The following is a 9,029-nucleotide window of genomic DNA, read 5'->3' on the forward strand; positions in this document are numbered from 1 at the left end:
ACTTGGATGGGAGACCAACTGGGAATACCAGATGCTGTATGATTGTTTTTTTTATTTTCTCTTGTTCCGGCTTCCTGCAAAGCTGGTTTTGAGATGTATAAGAGATGTAGGTCATTAGGGAACCAATACTATAACCACACCACCCTGAACAAGCCCAATCTCATCTAATCTTGGATGCTAAGTAGGGTCGGGCCTGGTTAGTACTTGGATTGGAGACCACCTGGGAATACCAGGTGCTGTAGGCAATTTTTTTTTATTTTCTCTTGTTCCGACTTCCTTCAATGCTGGTTTTGAGATGTATAAGAGATGTAGGTCATTAGGAAATCAATATCTACAGCCACACCACCCTGAACAAGCCCAATCTCATCTGATCTTCAAAGCTAAGCAGGGCCAGGCCTGGTTAGTAGTTGGGTGGGAGACCACCTGGGAATACCAGGTGCTTTAGGCAATTTTTTTTTTATTTTCTCTTGTTCCGGCTTCCTTCGAAGCTGGTTTTGAGATGTATAAGAGATGTAGGTCTTTAGGAAACCAATACCTACAGCCACACCACCCTGAACAAGCCCAATCTCATCTGATCTTGGAAGCTAAGAAGGGCCGGGCCTGGTTAGTACTTGGATGGGAGACCACCTGGGAATACCAGGTGTTGTAGGCAATTTTTTTTTATTTTCACTTGTTCCGACTTCCTTCAATGCTGGTTTTGAGATGTATAAGAGATGTAGGTCATTAGAAAACCAATACCTACAGCCACACCACCCTGAACAAGCCCAATCTCGTCTGATCTTGGAAGCTTAGCAGGGCCCGGCCTGGTTAGTACTTGGATGGGAGACCACCTGGGAATACCAGGTGCTGTAGGCAGTTTTTTTTTATTTTCTCTTGTTCCGGCTTCCTTCGAAGCTGGTTTTGAGATGTATAAGACATGTAGGTCTTTAGGAAAACAATACCTACAGCCACACCACCCTGAACAAGCCCAATCTCATTTGATCTTGGAAGCTAAGCAGGACCGGGCCTGGTTAGTACTTGGATGGGAGACCACCTGGGAATACCAGGTGCTGTAGGCCATTTTTTTTTATTTTCTCTTGTTCCGGCTTCCTTCAATGCTGGTTTTGAGATGTATAAGAGATGTAGGTCATTAGGAAGCCAATACCTACAGCCACACCACCCTGGACAAGCCCAATCTCATCTGATCTTGGAAGCTAAGCAGGGCCGGGCCTGGTTAGTACTTGGATGGGAGACCACCTGGGAATACCAGGTGCTGTAGGCCTTTTATTTTATTTTTTCTTGTTCCGGCTTCCTTCAATGCTGGTTTTCAGATGTATAAGAGATGTAGGTCAGTAGGAAACCATACCTACAGCCACACCACCCTGAACAAGCCCAATCTCATCTGATCTTGGAAGCTAAGAAGGGCTGGGCCTGGTTAATACTTGGATGGGAGACCACCTGGGAATACCAGGTGCTGTAGGCCTTTTTTTTTTTATTTTCTCTTGTTCCGTCTTCCTTCAATGCTGGTTTTGAGATGTATAAGAGATGTAGGTCATTAGAAAAACAATACCTACAGTCACACCACCCTGAACAAGCCCAATCTCATCTGATCTTGGAAGCTAAGCAGGGCCGGGCCTGATTAGTACTTGGATGGGTGACCACCTGGGAATACCAGGTGCTGTAGGCAATTCTTTTTTATTTTCTCTTGTTCCGACTTCCTTCAATGCTGGTTTTGAGATGTATAATAGAAGTAGGTCATTAGGAAACCAATACTATAACCACACCACCCTGAACAAGCCCAATCTCATCTGATCTTGGATGCTAAGTAGGGTCGGGCCTGGTTAGTACTTGGATGGGAGACCACCTATGAATACCAGGTGCTGTAGGCCTTTTTTTTTTATTTTCTCTTGTTCCGGCTTCCTTCAATGCTGGTTTTGAGATGTATAAGAGAAGTAGGTCATTAGGAAACCAATACTATAACCACACCACCCTGAACAAGCCCAATCTCGTCTGATCTTGGAAGCTAAGCAGGGCCAGGCCTAGTTAGTACTTGGATGGGAGACCATCTGGGATTACCAGGTGCTGTAGGCCTTTTTTTTTTATTTTCTCTTGTTCCGGCTTCCTTCGAAGCTGGATTTGAGATGTATAAGAGATGTAGGTCATTAAGAAACCAATACCTACAGCCACACCACCCTGAACAAGCCTAATCTCGTCTGATCTTGGAAGCTAAGCAGGGCCCGGCCTGGTTAGTACTTGGATGGGAGACAGCCTGGGAATACCAGGTGATGTAGGCAGTTTTTTTTTATTTTCTCTTGTTCCGGCTTCCTTCGAAGCTGGTTTTGAGATGTATAAGACATGTAGGTCTTTAGAAAACCAATACCTACAGCCACACCACCCCGAACAAGCCCAATCTCATTTGATCTTGGAAGCTAAGCAGGACCGGGCCTGGTTAGTACTTGGATGGGAGACCACCTGGGAATACCAGGTGCTGTAGGCCATTTTTTTTTATTTTCTCTTGTTCCGGCTTCCTTCAATGCTGGTTTTGAGATGTATAAGAGATGTAGGTCATTAGGAAACCAATACCTACAGCCACACCACCCCGAACAAGCCCAATCTCATTTGATCTTGGAAGCTAAGCAGGACCGGGCCTGGTTAGTACTTGGATGGGAGACCACCTGGGAATACCAGGTGCTGTAGGCCATTTTTTTTTATTTTCTCTTGTTCCGGCTTCCTTCGAAGCTGGTTTTGAGATGTATAAGACATGTAGGTCATTAGAAAACTAATACCTACAGCCACACCACCCTGAACAAGCCCAATCTCATCTGATTTTGGAAGCTAAGCAGGGCCCGGCCTGGTTAGTACTTGGATGGGAGACCACCTGGGAATACCAGGTGCTGTAGGCAGTTTTTTTTTATTTTCTCTTGTTCCGGCTTCCTTCGAAGCTGGTTTTCAGATGTATAAGACATGTAGGTCTTTAGAAAACCAATACCTACAGCCACACCACCCTGAACAAGCCTAATCTCATTTGATCTTGGAAGCTAAGCAGGACCGGGCCTGGTTAGTACTTGGATGGGAGACCACCTGGGAATACCAGGTGCCGTAGGCCATTTTTTTTTATTTTCTCTTGTTCCGGCTTCCTTCAATGCTGGTTTTGAGATGTATAAGAGATGTAGGGCATTAGAAAACCAATACCTACAGCCACACCACCCTGAACAAGCCCAATCTCATCTGATCTTGGAAGCTAAGCAGGGCCGGGCCTGGTTAGTACTTGGATGGGAGACCACCTGGGAATAAAAGGTGCTGTAGACAATTCTTTTTTATTTTCTCTTGTTCCGACTTCCTTCAATGCTGGTTTTGAGATGTATAAGAGATGTAGGTCATGAGGAAACCAACACCTACAGCCACACCACCCTGAACAAGCCTAATCTCATCTGATCTTGGAAGCTAAGCAGGGCCGGGCCTGGTTAGTACTTGGATGGTAGACCACCTGGGAATACCAGGTGCTGTAGGCAGTTTTTTTTATTTTCTCTTGTTCCGGCTTCCTTCGAAGCTGGTTTTGAGATGTATAAGACATGTAGGTCATTAGAAAACCAATATCTACAGCCACACCACCCTGAACAAGCCCAATCTCATCTGATATTTAAAGCTAAGCAGGACCGGGCCTGGTTAGTACTTGGATGGGAGACCACCTGGGAATACCAGGTGCTGTAGGCCATTTTTTTTTATTTTCTCTTGTTCCGGCTTCCTTCAATGCTGGTTTTGAGATGTATAAGAGATGTAGGTCATTAGGAAGCCAATACCTACAGACACACCACCCTGAATAAGCCTAATCTCATCTGATCTTGAAAGCTAAGCAGGGCCGGGCCTGGTTAGTACTTGGATAGGAGACCAACTGGGAATACCAGATGCTGTATGATTGTTTTTTTTATTTTCTCTTGTTCCCCTTCCTGCAAAGCTGGTTTTGAGATGTATAAGAGATGCAGGTCATTATGAAACCAATACTATAACCACACCACCCTGAACAAGCCCAATCTCATCTGATCTTGGATGCTAAGTAGGGTCGGGCCTGGTTAGTACTTGGATGGGAGACCACCTATGAATACCAGGTGCTGTAGGCCTTTTTTTTTAATTTTCTCTTGTTCCGGCTTCCTTCAATGCTGGTTTTGAGATGTATAAGAGATGTAGGTCATTAGGAAAACAATACATTCAGCCACACCACCCTGAACAAGCCCAATCTCGTCTGATCTTGGAAGCTAAGCAGGGCTAGGCCTGGTTAGTACTTGGATGGGAGACCATCTGGGAATACCAGGTGCTGTAGGCCTTTTTTTTTTTATTTTCCCTTGTTCCGGCTTCCTTCGAAGCTGGATTTGAGATGTATAAGAGATGTAGGTCATTAGGAGACCAATACCTACAGCCACACCACCCTGAACAAGCCCAATCTCGTCTGATCTTGGAAGCTAAGCAGGGCCTGGCCTGGTTAGTACTTGGATGGGAGACCACCTGGGAATACCAGGTGCTGTAGGCAGTTTTTTTTTATTTTCTCTTGTTCCGGCTTCCTTCGAAGCTGGATTTGAGATGTATAAGACATGTAGGTCTTTAGAAAACCAATACCTACAGCCACACCACCCTGAACAAGCCAAATCTCATTTGATCTTGGAAGCTAAGCAGGACCGGGCCTGGTTAGTACTTGGATGGGAGACCACCTGGGAATACCAGGTGCTGTAGGCCATTTTTTTTTATTTTCTCTTGTTCCGGCTTCCTTCAATGCTGGTTTTGAGATGTATAAGAGATGTAGGTCATTAGGAAACCAATACCTACAGCCACACCACCCTGAACAAGCCCAATCTCATCTGATCTTGGAAGCTAAGCAGGACCGGGCCTGGTTAGTACTTGGATGGGAGACCACCTGGGAATACCAGGTGCTGTAGGCCATTTTTTTTTATTTTCTCTTGTTCCGGCTTCCTTCAATGCTGGTTTTGAGATGTATAAGAGATGTAGGTCATTAGGAAGCCAATACCTACAGACACACCACCCTGAATAAGCCTAATCTCATCTGATCTTGAAAGCTAAGCAGGGCCGGGCCTGGTTAGTACTTGGATAGGAGACCAACTGGGAATACCAGATGCTGTATGATTGTTTTTTTTATTTTCTCTTGTTCCCCTTCCTGCAAAGCTGGTTTTGAGATGTATAAGAGATGCAGGTCATTATGAAACCAATACTATAACCACACCACCCTGAACAAGCCCAATCTCATCTGATCTTGGATGCTAAGTAGGGTCGGGCCTGGTTAGTACTTGGATGGGAGACCACCTATGAATACCAGGTGCTGTAGGCCTTTTTTTTTTATTTTCTCTTGTTCCGGCTTCCTTCAATGCTGGTTTTGAGATGTATAAGAGATGTAGGTCATTAGGAAAACAATACATACAGCCACACCACCCTGAACAAGCCCAATCTCGTCTGATCTCGGAAGCTAAGCAGGGCTAGGCCTGGTTAGCACTTGGATGGAAGACCATCTGGGAATACCAGGTGCTGTAGGCCTTTTTTTTTTATTTTCCCTTGTTCCGGCTTCCTTCGAAGCTGGTTTTGAGATGTATAAGACATGTAGGTCATTAGAAAACTAATACCTACAGCCACACCACCCTGAACAAGCCCAATCTCATCTGATTTTGGAAGCTAAGCAGGGCCCGGCCTGGTTAGTACTTGGATGGGAGACCACCTGGGAATACCAGGTGCTGTAGGCAGTTTTTTTTTATTTTCTCTTGTTCCGGCTTCCTTCGAAGCTGGTTTTCAGATGTATAAGACATGTAGGTCTTTAGAAAACCAATACCTACAGCCACACCACCCTGAACAAGCCTAATCTCATTTGATCTTGGAAGCTAAGCAGGACCGGGCCTGGTTAGTACTTGGATGGGAGACCACCTGGGAATACCAGGTGCCGTAGGCCATTTTTTTTTATTTTCTCTTGTTCCGGCTTCCTTCAATGCTGGTTTTGAGATGTATAAGAGATGTAGGGCATTAGAAAACCAATACCTACAGCCACACCACCCTGAACAAGCCCAATCTCATCTGATCTTGGAAGCTAAGCAGGGCCGGGCCTGGTTAGTACTTGGATGGGAGACCACCTGGGAATACCAGGTGCTGTAGGCAATTCTTTTTTATTTTCTCTTGTTCCGACTTCCTTCAATGCTGGTTTTGAGATGTATAAGAGATGTAGGTCATGAGGAAACCAACACCTACAGCCACACCACCCTGAACAAGCCTAATCTCATCTGATCTTGGAAGCTAAGCAGGGCCGGGCCTGGTTAGTACTTGGATGGTAGACCACCTGGGAATACCAGGTGCTGTAGGCAGTTTTTTTTATTTTCTCTTGTTCCGGTTTCCTTCGAAGCTGGTTTTGAGATGTATAAGACATGTAGGTCATTAGAAAACCAATACCTACAGCCACACCACCCTGAACAAGCCCAATCTCATCTGATCTTGGAAGCTAAGCAGGACCGGGCCTGGTTAGTACTTGGATGGGAGACCACCTGGGAATACCAGGTGCTGTAGGCCATTTTTTTTATTTTCTCTTGTTCCGGCTTCCTTCAATGCTGGTTTTGAGATGTATAAGAGATGTAGGTCATTAGGAAGCCAATACCTACAGACACACCACCCTGAATAAGCCTAATCTCATCTGATCTTGAAAGCTAAGCAGGGCCGGGCCTGGTTAGTACTTGGATAGGAGACCAACTGGGAATACCAGATGCTGTATGATTGTTTTTTTTATTTTCTCTTGTTCCCCTTCCTGCAAAGCTGGTTTTGAGATGTATAAGAGATGCAGGTCATTATGAAACCAATACTATAACCACACCACCCTGAACAAGCCCAATCTCATCTGATCTTGGATGCTAAGTAGGGTCGGGCCTGGTTAGTACTTGGATGGGAGACCACCTATGAATACCAGGTGCTGTAGGCCTTTTTTTTTTATTTTCTCTTGTTCCGGCTTCCTTCAATGCTGGTTTTGAGATGTATAAGAGATGTAGGTCATTAGGAAAACACTACATACAGCCACACCACCCTGAACAAGCCCAATCTCGTCTGATCTTGGAAGCTAAGCAGGGCTAGGCCTGGTTAGTACTTGGATGGGAGACCATCTGGGAATACCAGGTGCTGTAGGCCTTTTTTTTTTATTTTCCCTTGTTCCGGCTTCCTTCGAAGCTGGATTTCAGATGTATAAGAGATGTAGGTCATTAGGAGACCAATACCTACAGCCACACCACCCTGAACAAGCCCAATCTCGTCTGATCTTGGAAGCTAAGCAGGGCCTGGCCTGGTTAGTACTTGGATGGGAGACCACCTGGGAATACCAGGTGCTGTAGGCATTTTTTTTTTATTTTCTCTTGTTCCGGCTTCCTTCGAAGCTGGTTTTGAGATGTATAAGACATGTAGGTCTTTAGAAAACCAATACCTACAGCCACACCACCCTGAACAAGCCAAATCTCATTTGATCTTGGAAGCTAAGCAGGACCGGGCCTGGTTAGTACTTGAATGGGAGACCACCTGGGAATACCAGGTGCTGTAGGTGATTTTTTTTTATTTTCTCTTGTTCCGGATTCCTTCAATGCTGGTTTTGAGATGTATAAGAGATGTAGGTCATTAGGAAACCAATACCTACAGCCACACCACCCTGAACAAGCCCAATCTCATCTGATCTTGGAAGCTAAGCAGGACCGGGCCTGGTTAGTACTTGGATGGGAGACCACCTGGGAATACCAGGTGCTGTAGGCCATTTTTTTTTATTTTCTCTTGTTCCGGCTTCCTTCAATGCTGGTTTTGAGATGTATAAGAGATGTAGGTCATTAGGAAGCCAATACCTACAGACACACCACCCTGAATAAGCCTAATCTCATCTGATCTTGAAAGCTAAGCAGGGCCGGGCCTGGTTAGTACTTGGATAGGAGACCAACTGGGAATACCAGATGCTGTATGATTGTTTTTTTTATTTTCTCTTGTTCCCCTTCCTCCAAAGCTGGTTTTGAGATGTATAAGAGATGCAGGTCATGATGAAACCAATACTATAACCACACCACCCTGAACAAGCCCAATCTCATCTGATCTTGGATGCTAAGTAGGGTCGGGCCTGGTTAGTACTTGGATGGGAGACCACCTATGAATACCAGGTGCTGTAGGCCTTTTTTTTTTATTTTCTCTTGTTCCGGCTTCCTTCAATGCTGGTTTTGAGATGTATAAGAGATGTAGGTCATTAGGAAAACAATACATACAGCCACACCACCCTGAACAAGCCCAATCTCGTCTGATCTTGGAAGCTAAGCAGCGCTAGGCCTGGTTAGTACTTGGATGGGAGACCATCTGGGAATACCAGGTGCTGTAGGCCTTTTTTTTTTATTTTCCCTTGTTCCGGCTTCCTTCGAAGCTGGATTTGAGATGTATAAGAGATGTAGGTCATTAGGAGACCAATACCTACAGCCACACCACCCTGAACAAGCCCAATCTCGTCTGATCTTGGAAGCTAAGCAGGGCCTGGCCTGGTTAGTACTTGGATGGGAGACCACCTGGGAATACCAGGTGCTGTAGGCAGTTTTTTTTTATTTTCTCTTTTTCCGGCTTCCTTCGAAGCTGGTTTTGAGATGTATAAGACATGTAGGTCTTTAGAAAACCAATACCTACAGCCACACCACCCTGAACAAGCCAAATCTCATTTGATCTTGGAAGCTAAGCAGGACCGGGCCTGGTTAGTACTTGGATGGGAGACCACCTGGGAATACCAGGTGCTGTAGGCCATTTTTTTTTATTTTCTCTTGTTCCGGCTTCCTTCAATGCTGGTTTTGAGATGTATAAAAGATGTAGGTCATTAGGAAACCAATACATACAGCCACTTCACCCTGAACAAGCCCAATCTCGTCTGATCTTGGAAGCTAAGCAGGGCTGGGACTGGTTAGTACTTGGATGGGAGACCACCTGGGAATACCAGGTGCTGTAGGCAATTTTTTTTTATTTTCTCTTGTTCCGACTTCCTTCAATGCTGGTTTTGAGATGTATAAGAGATGTAG

General features: G+C 45.2%; 16 non-coding genes and 29 pseudogenes across 16 annotated transcripts; all 45 read left to right on the plus strand.

The window, feature by feature from the left end:
• The window catches only part of LOC142118913 (5S ribosomal RNA), a 119-nt pseudogene extending 76 nt beyond the window's left edge, over positions 1 to 43 (plus strand).
• An 83-nt stretch (positions 44 to 126) lies between these two features.
• On the plus strand, positions 127 to 245 carry LOC142136345 (5S ribosomal RNA; annotated as a pseudogene).
• Positions 246 to 329: 84 nt separating this feature from the next.
• Positions 330 to 448, plus strand: LOC142136217 (5S ribosomal RNA; annotated as a pseudogene).
• An 85-nt stretch (positions 449 to 533) lies between these two features.
• Positions 534 to 652, plus strand: LOC142112271 (5S ribosomal RNA). The gene has a single exon (XR_012681193.1). It is a non-coding gene; the product is annotated as a 5S ribosomal RNA (ribosomal RNA).
• An 84-nt stretch (positions 653 to 736) lies between these two features.
• Positions 737 to 855, plus strand: LOC142122574 (5S ribosomal RNA; annotated as a pseudogene).
• An 84-nt stretch (positions 856 to 939) lies between these two features.
• Positions 940 to 1,058, plus strand: LOC142136250 (5S ribosomal RNA). Its single transcript, XR_012687472.1, has one exon. It is a non-coding gene; the product is annotated as a 5S ribosomal RNA (ribosomal RNA).
• Positions 1,059 to 1,142: 84 nt separating this feature from the next.
• LOC142136896 (5S ribosomal RNA) lies at positions 1,143 to 1,261 on the plus strand. The gene has a single exon (XR_012687566.1). It is a non-coding gene; the product is annotated as a 5S ribosomal RNA (ribosomal RNA).
• Positions 1,262 to 1,343: 82 nt separating this feature from the next.
• Positions 1,344 to 1,462, plus strand: LOC142111368 (5S ribosomal RNA). The gene has a single exon (XR_012680955.1). It is a non-coding gene; the product is annotated as a 5S ribosomal RNA (ribosomal RNA).
• An 85-nt stretch (positions 1,463 to 1,547) lies between these two features.
• LOC142114485 (5S ribosomal RNA) lies at positions 1,548 to 1,666 on the plus strand. Its single transcript, XR_012681886.1, has one exon. It is a non-coding gene; the product is annotated as a 5S ribosomal RNA (ribosomal RNA).
• An 83-nt stretch (positions 1,667 to 1,749) lies between these two features.
• Positions 1,750 to 1,868, plus strand: LOC142128976 (5S ribosomal RNA; annotated as a pseudogene).
• An 83-nt stretch (positions 1,869 to 1,951) lies between these two features.
• Positions 1,952 to 2,070, plus strand: LOC142136141 (5S ribosomal RNA; annotated as a pseudogene).
• An 84-nt stretch (positions 2,071 to 2,154) lies between these two features.
• LOC142135415 (5S ribosomal RNA) lies at positions 2,155 to 2,273 on the plus strand (annotated as a pseudogene).
• An 84-nt stretch (positions 2,274 to 2,357) lies between these two features.
• LOC142113211 (5S ribosomal RNA) lies at positions 2,358 to 2,476 on the plus strand. Its single transcript, XR_012681363.1, has one exon. It is a non-coding gene; the product is annotated as a 5S ribosomal RNA (ribosomal RNA).
• Positions 2,477 to 2,560: 84 nt separating this feature from the next.
• Positions 2,561 to 2,679, plus strand: LOC142113222 (5S ribosomal RNA). Its single transcript, XR_012681365.1, has one exon. It is a non-coding gene; the product is annotated as a 5S ribosomal RNA (ribosomal RNA).
• An 84-nt stretch (positions 2,680 to 2,763) lies between these two features.
• Positions 2,764 to 2,882, plus strand: LOC142118124 (5S ribosomal RNA; annotated as a pseudogene).
• Positions 2,883 to 2,966: 84 nt separating this feature from the next.
• Positions 2,967 to 3,085, plus strand: LOC142117814 (5S ribosomal RNA; annotated as a pseudogene).
• An 84-nt stretch (positions 3,086 to 3,169) lies between these two features.
• Positions 3,170 to 3,288, plus strand: LOC142121189 (5S ribosomal RNA; annotated as a pseudogene).
• An 84-nt stretch (positions 3,289 to 3,372) lies between these two features.
• On the plus strand, positions 3,373 to 3,491 carry LOC142137304 (5S ribosomal RNA). The gene has a single exon (XR_012687945.1). It is a non-coding gene; the product is annotated as a 5S ribosomal RNA (ribosomal RNA).
• Positions 3,492 to 3,574: 83 nt separating this feature from the next.
• On the plus strand, positions 3,575 to 3,693 carry LOC142128468 (5S ribosomal RNA; annotated as a pseudogene).
• Positions 3,694 to 3,777: 84 nt separating this feature from the next.
• On the plus strand, positions 3,778 to 3,896 carry LOC142136310 (5S ribosomal RNA; annotated as a pseudogene).
• An 82-nt stretch (positions 3,897 to 3,978) lies between these two features.
• Positions 3,979 to 4,097, plus strand: LOC142128987 (5S ribosomal RNA; annotated as a pseudogene).
• Positions 4,098 to 4,181: 84 nt separating this feature from the next.
• LOC142120092 (5S ribosomal RNA) lies at positions 4,182 to 4,300 on the plus strand (annotated as a pseudogene).
• Positions 4,301 to 4,385: 85 nt separating this feature from the next.
• On the plus strand, positions 4,386 to 4,504 carry LOC142112381 (5S ribosomal RNA). The gene has a single exon (XR_012681213.1). It is a non-coding gene; the product is annotated as a 5S ribosomal RNA (ribosomal RNA).
• An 84-nt stretch (positions 4,505 to 4,588) lies between these two features.
• LOC142115368 (5S ribosomal RNA) lies at positions 4,589 to 4,707 on the plus strand (annotated as a pseudogene).
• Positions 4,708 to 4,791: 84 nt separating this feature from the next.
• LOC142122233 (5S ribosomal RNA) lies at positions 4,792 to 4,910 on the plus strand. Its single transcript, XR_012684137.1, has one exon. It is a non-coding gene; the product is annotated as a 5S ribosomal RNA (ribosomal RNA).
• Positions 4,911 to 4,994: 84 nt separating this feature from the next.
• Positions 4,995 to 5,113, plus strand: LOC142136311 (5S ribosomal RNA; annotated as a pseudogene).
• Positions 5,114 to 5,195: 82 nt separating this feature from the next.
• Positions 5,196 to 5,314, plus strand: LOC142128998 (5S ribosomal RNA; annotated as a pseudogene).
• An 84-nt stretch (positions 5,315 to 5,398) lies between these two features.
• LOC142133602 (5S ribosomal RNA) lies at positions 5,399 to 5,517 on the plus strand (annotated as a pseudogene).
• Positions 5,518 to 5,601: 84 nt separating this feature from the next.
• LOC142118135 (5S ribosomal RNA) lies at positions 5,602 to 5,720 on the plus strand (annotated as a pseudogene).
• Positions 5,721 to 5,804: 84 nt separating this feature from the next.
• On the plus strand, positions 5,805 to 5,923 carry LOC142117826 (5S ribosomal RNA; annotated as a pseudogene).
• An 84-nt stretch (positions 5,924 to 6,007) lies between these two features.
• On the plus strand, positions 6,008 to 6,126 carry LOC142111515 (5S ribosomal RNA). Its single transcript, XR_012680970.1, has one exon. It is a non-coding gene; the product is annotated as a 5S ribosomal RNA (ribosomal RNA).
• Positions 6,127 to 6,210: 84 nt separating this feature from the next.
• LOC142137305 (5S ribosomal RNA) lies at positions 6,211 to 6,329 on the plus strand. Its single transcript, XR_012687946.1, has one exon. It is a non-coding gene; the product is annotated as a 5S ribosomal RNA (ribosomal RNA).
• An 83-nt stretch (positions 6,330 to 6,412) lies between these two features.
• LOC142122354 (5S ribosomal RNA) lies at positions 6,413 to 6,531 on the plus strand. The gene has a single exon (XR_012684225.1). It is a non-coding gene; the product is annotated as a 5S ribosomal RNA (ribosomal RNA).
• An 83-nt stretch (positions 6,532 to 6,614) lies between these two features.
• LOC142136312 (5S ribosomal RNA) lies at positions 6,615 to 6,733 on the plus strand (annotated as a pseudogene).
• Positions 6,734 to 6,815: 82 nt separating this feature from the next.
• Positions 6,816 to 6,934, plus strand: LOC142129009 (5S ribosomal RNA; annotated as a pseudogene).
• An 84-nt stretch (positions 6,935 to 7,018) lies between these two features.
• Positions 7,019 to 7,137, plus strand: LOC142114975 (5S ribosomal RNA; annotated as a pseudogene).
• An 84-nt stretch (positions 7,138 to 7,221) lies between these two features.
• LOC142112392 (5S ribosomal RNA) lies at positions 7,222 to 7,340 on the plus strand. Its single transcript, XR_012681215.1, has one exon. It is a non-coding gene; the product is annotated as a 5S ribosomal RNA (ribosomal RNA).
• An 84-nt stretch (positions 7,341 to 7,424) lies between these two features.
• LOC142117704 (5S ribosomal RNA) lies at positions 7,425 to 7,543 on the plus strand (annotated as a pseudogene).
• Positions 7,544 to 7,627: 84 nt separating this feature from the next.
• Positions 7,628 to 7,746, plus strand: LOC142122475 (5S ribosomal RNA). Its single transcript, XR_012684237.1, has one exon. It is a non-coding gene; the product is annotated as a 5S ribosomal RNA (ribosomal RNA).
• Positions 7,747 to 7,830: 84 nt separating this feature from the next.
• LOC142136313 (5S ribosomal RNA) lies at positions 7,831 to 7,949 on the plus strand (annotated as a pseudogene).
• Positions 7,950 to 8,031: 82 nt separating this feature from the next.
• LOC142129020 (5S ribosomal RNA) lies at positions 8,032 to 8,150 on the plus strand (annotated as a pseudogene).
• Positions 8,151 to 8,234: 84 nt separating this feature from the next.
• LOC142122563 (5S ribosomal RNA) lies at positions 8,235 to 8,353 on the plus strand (annotated as a pseudogene).
• Positions 8,354 to 8,437: 84 nt separating this feature from the next.
• LOC142112414 (5S ribosomal RNA) lies at positions 8,438 to 8,556 on the plus strand. Its single transcript, XR_012681219.1, has one exon. It is a non-coding gene; the product is annotated as a 5S ribosomal RNA (ribosomal RNA).
• An 84-nt stretch (positions 8,557 to 8,640) lies between these two features.
• On the plus strand, positions 8,641 to 8,759 carry LOC142115379 (5S ribosomal RNA; annotated as a pseudogene).
• Positions 8,760 to 8,843: 84 nt separating this feature from the next.
• LOC142126455 (5S ribosomal RNA) lies at positions 8,844 to 8,962 on the plus strand (annotated as a pseudogene).
• The last annotated feature ends 67 nt before the right edge of the window (positions 8,963 to 9,029 follow it).

Source organism: Mixophyes fleayi, chromosome 1, assembly GCF_038048845.1.
Source record: "Mixophyes fleayi isolate aMixFle1 chromosome 1, aMixFle1.hap1, whole genome shotgun sequence".
NCBI lineage: Eukaryota > Metazoa > Chordata > Amphibia > Anura > Limnodynastidae > Mixophyes > Mixophyes fleayi.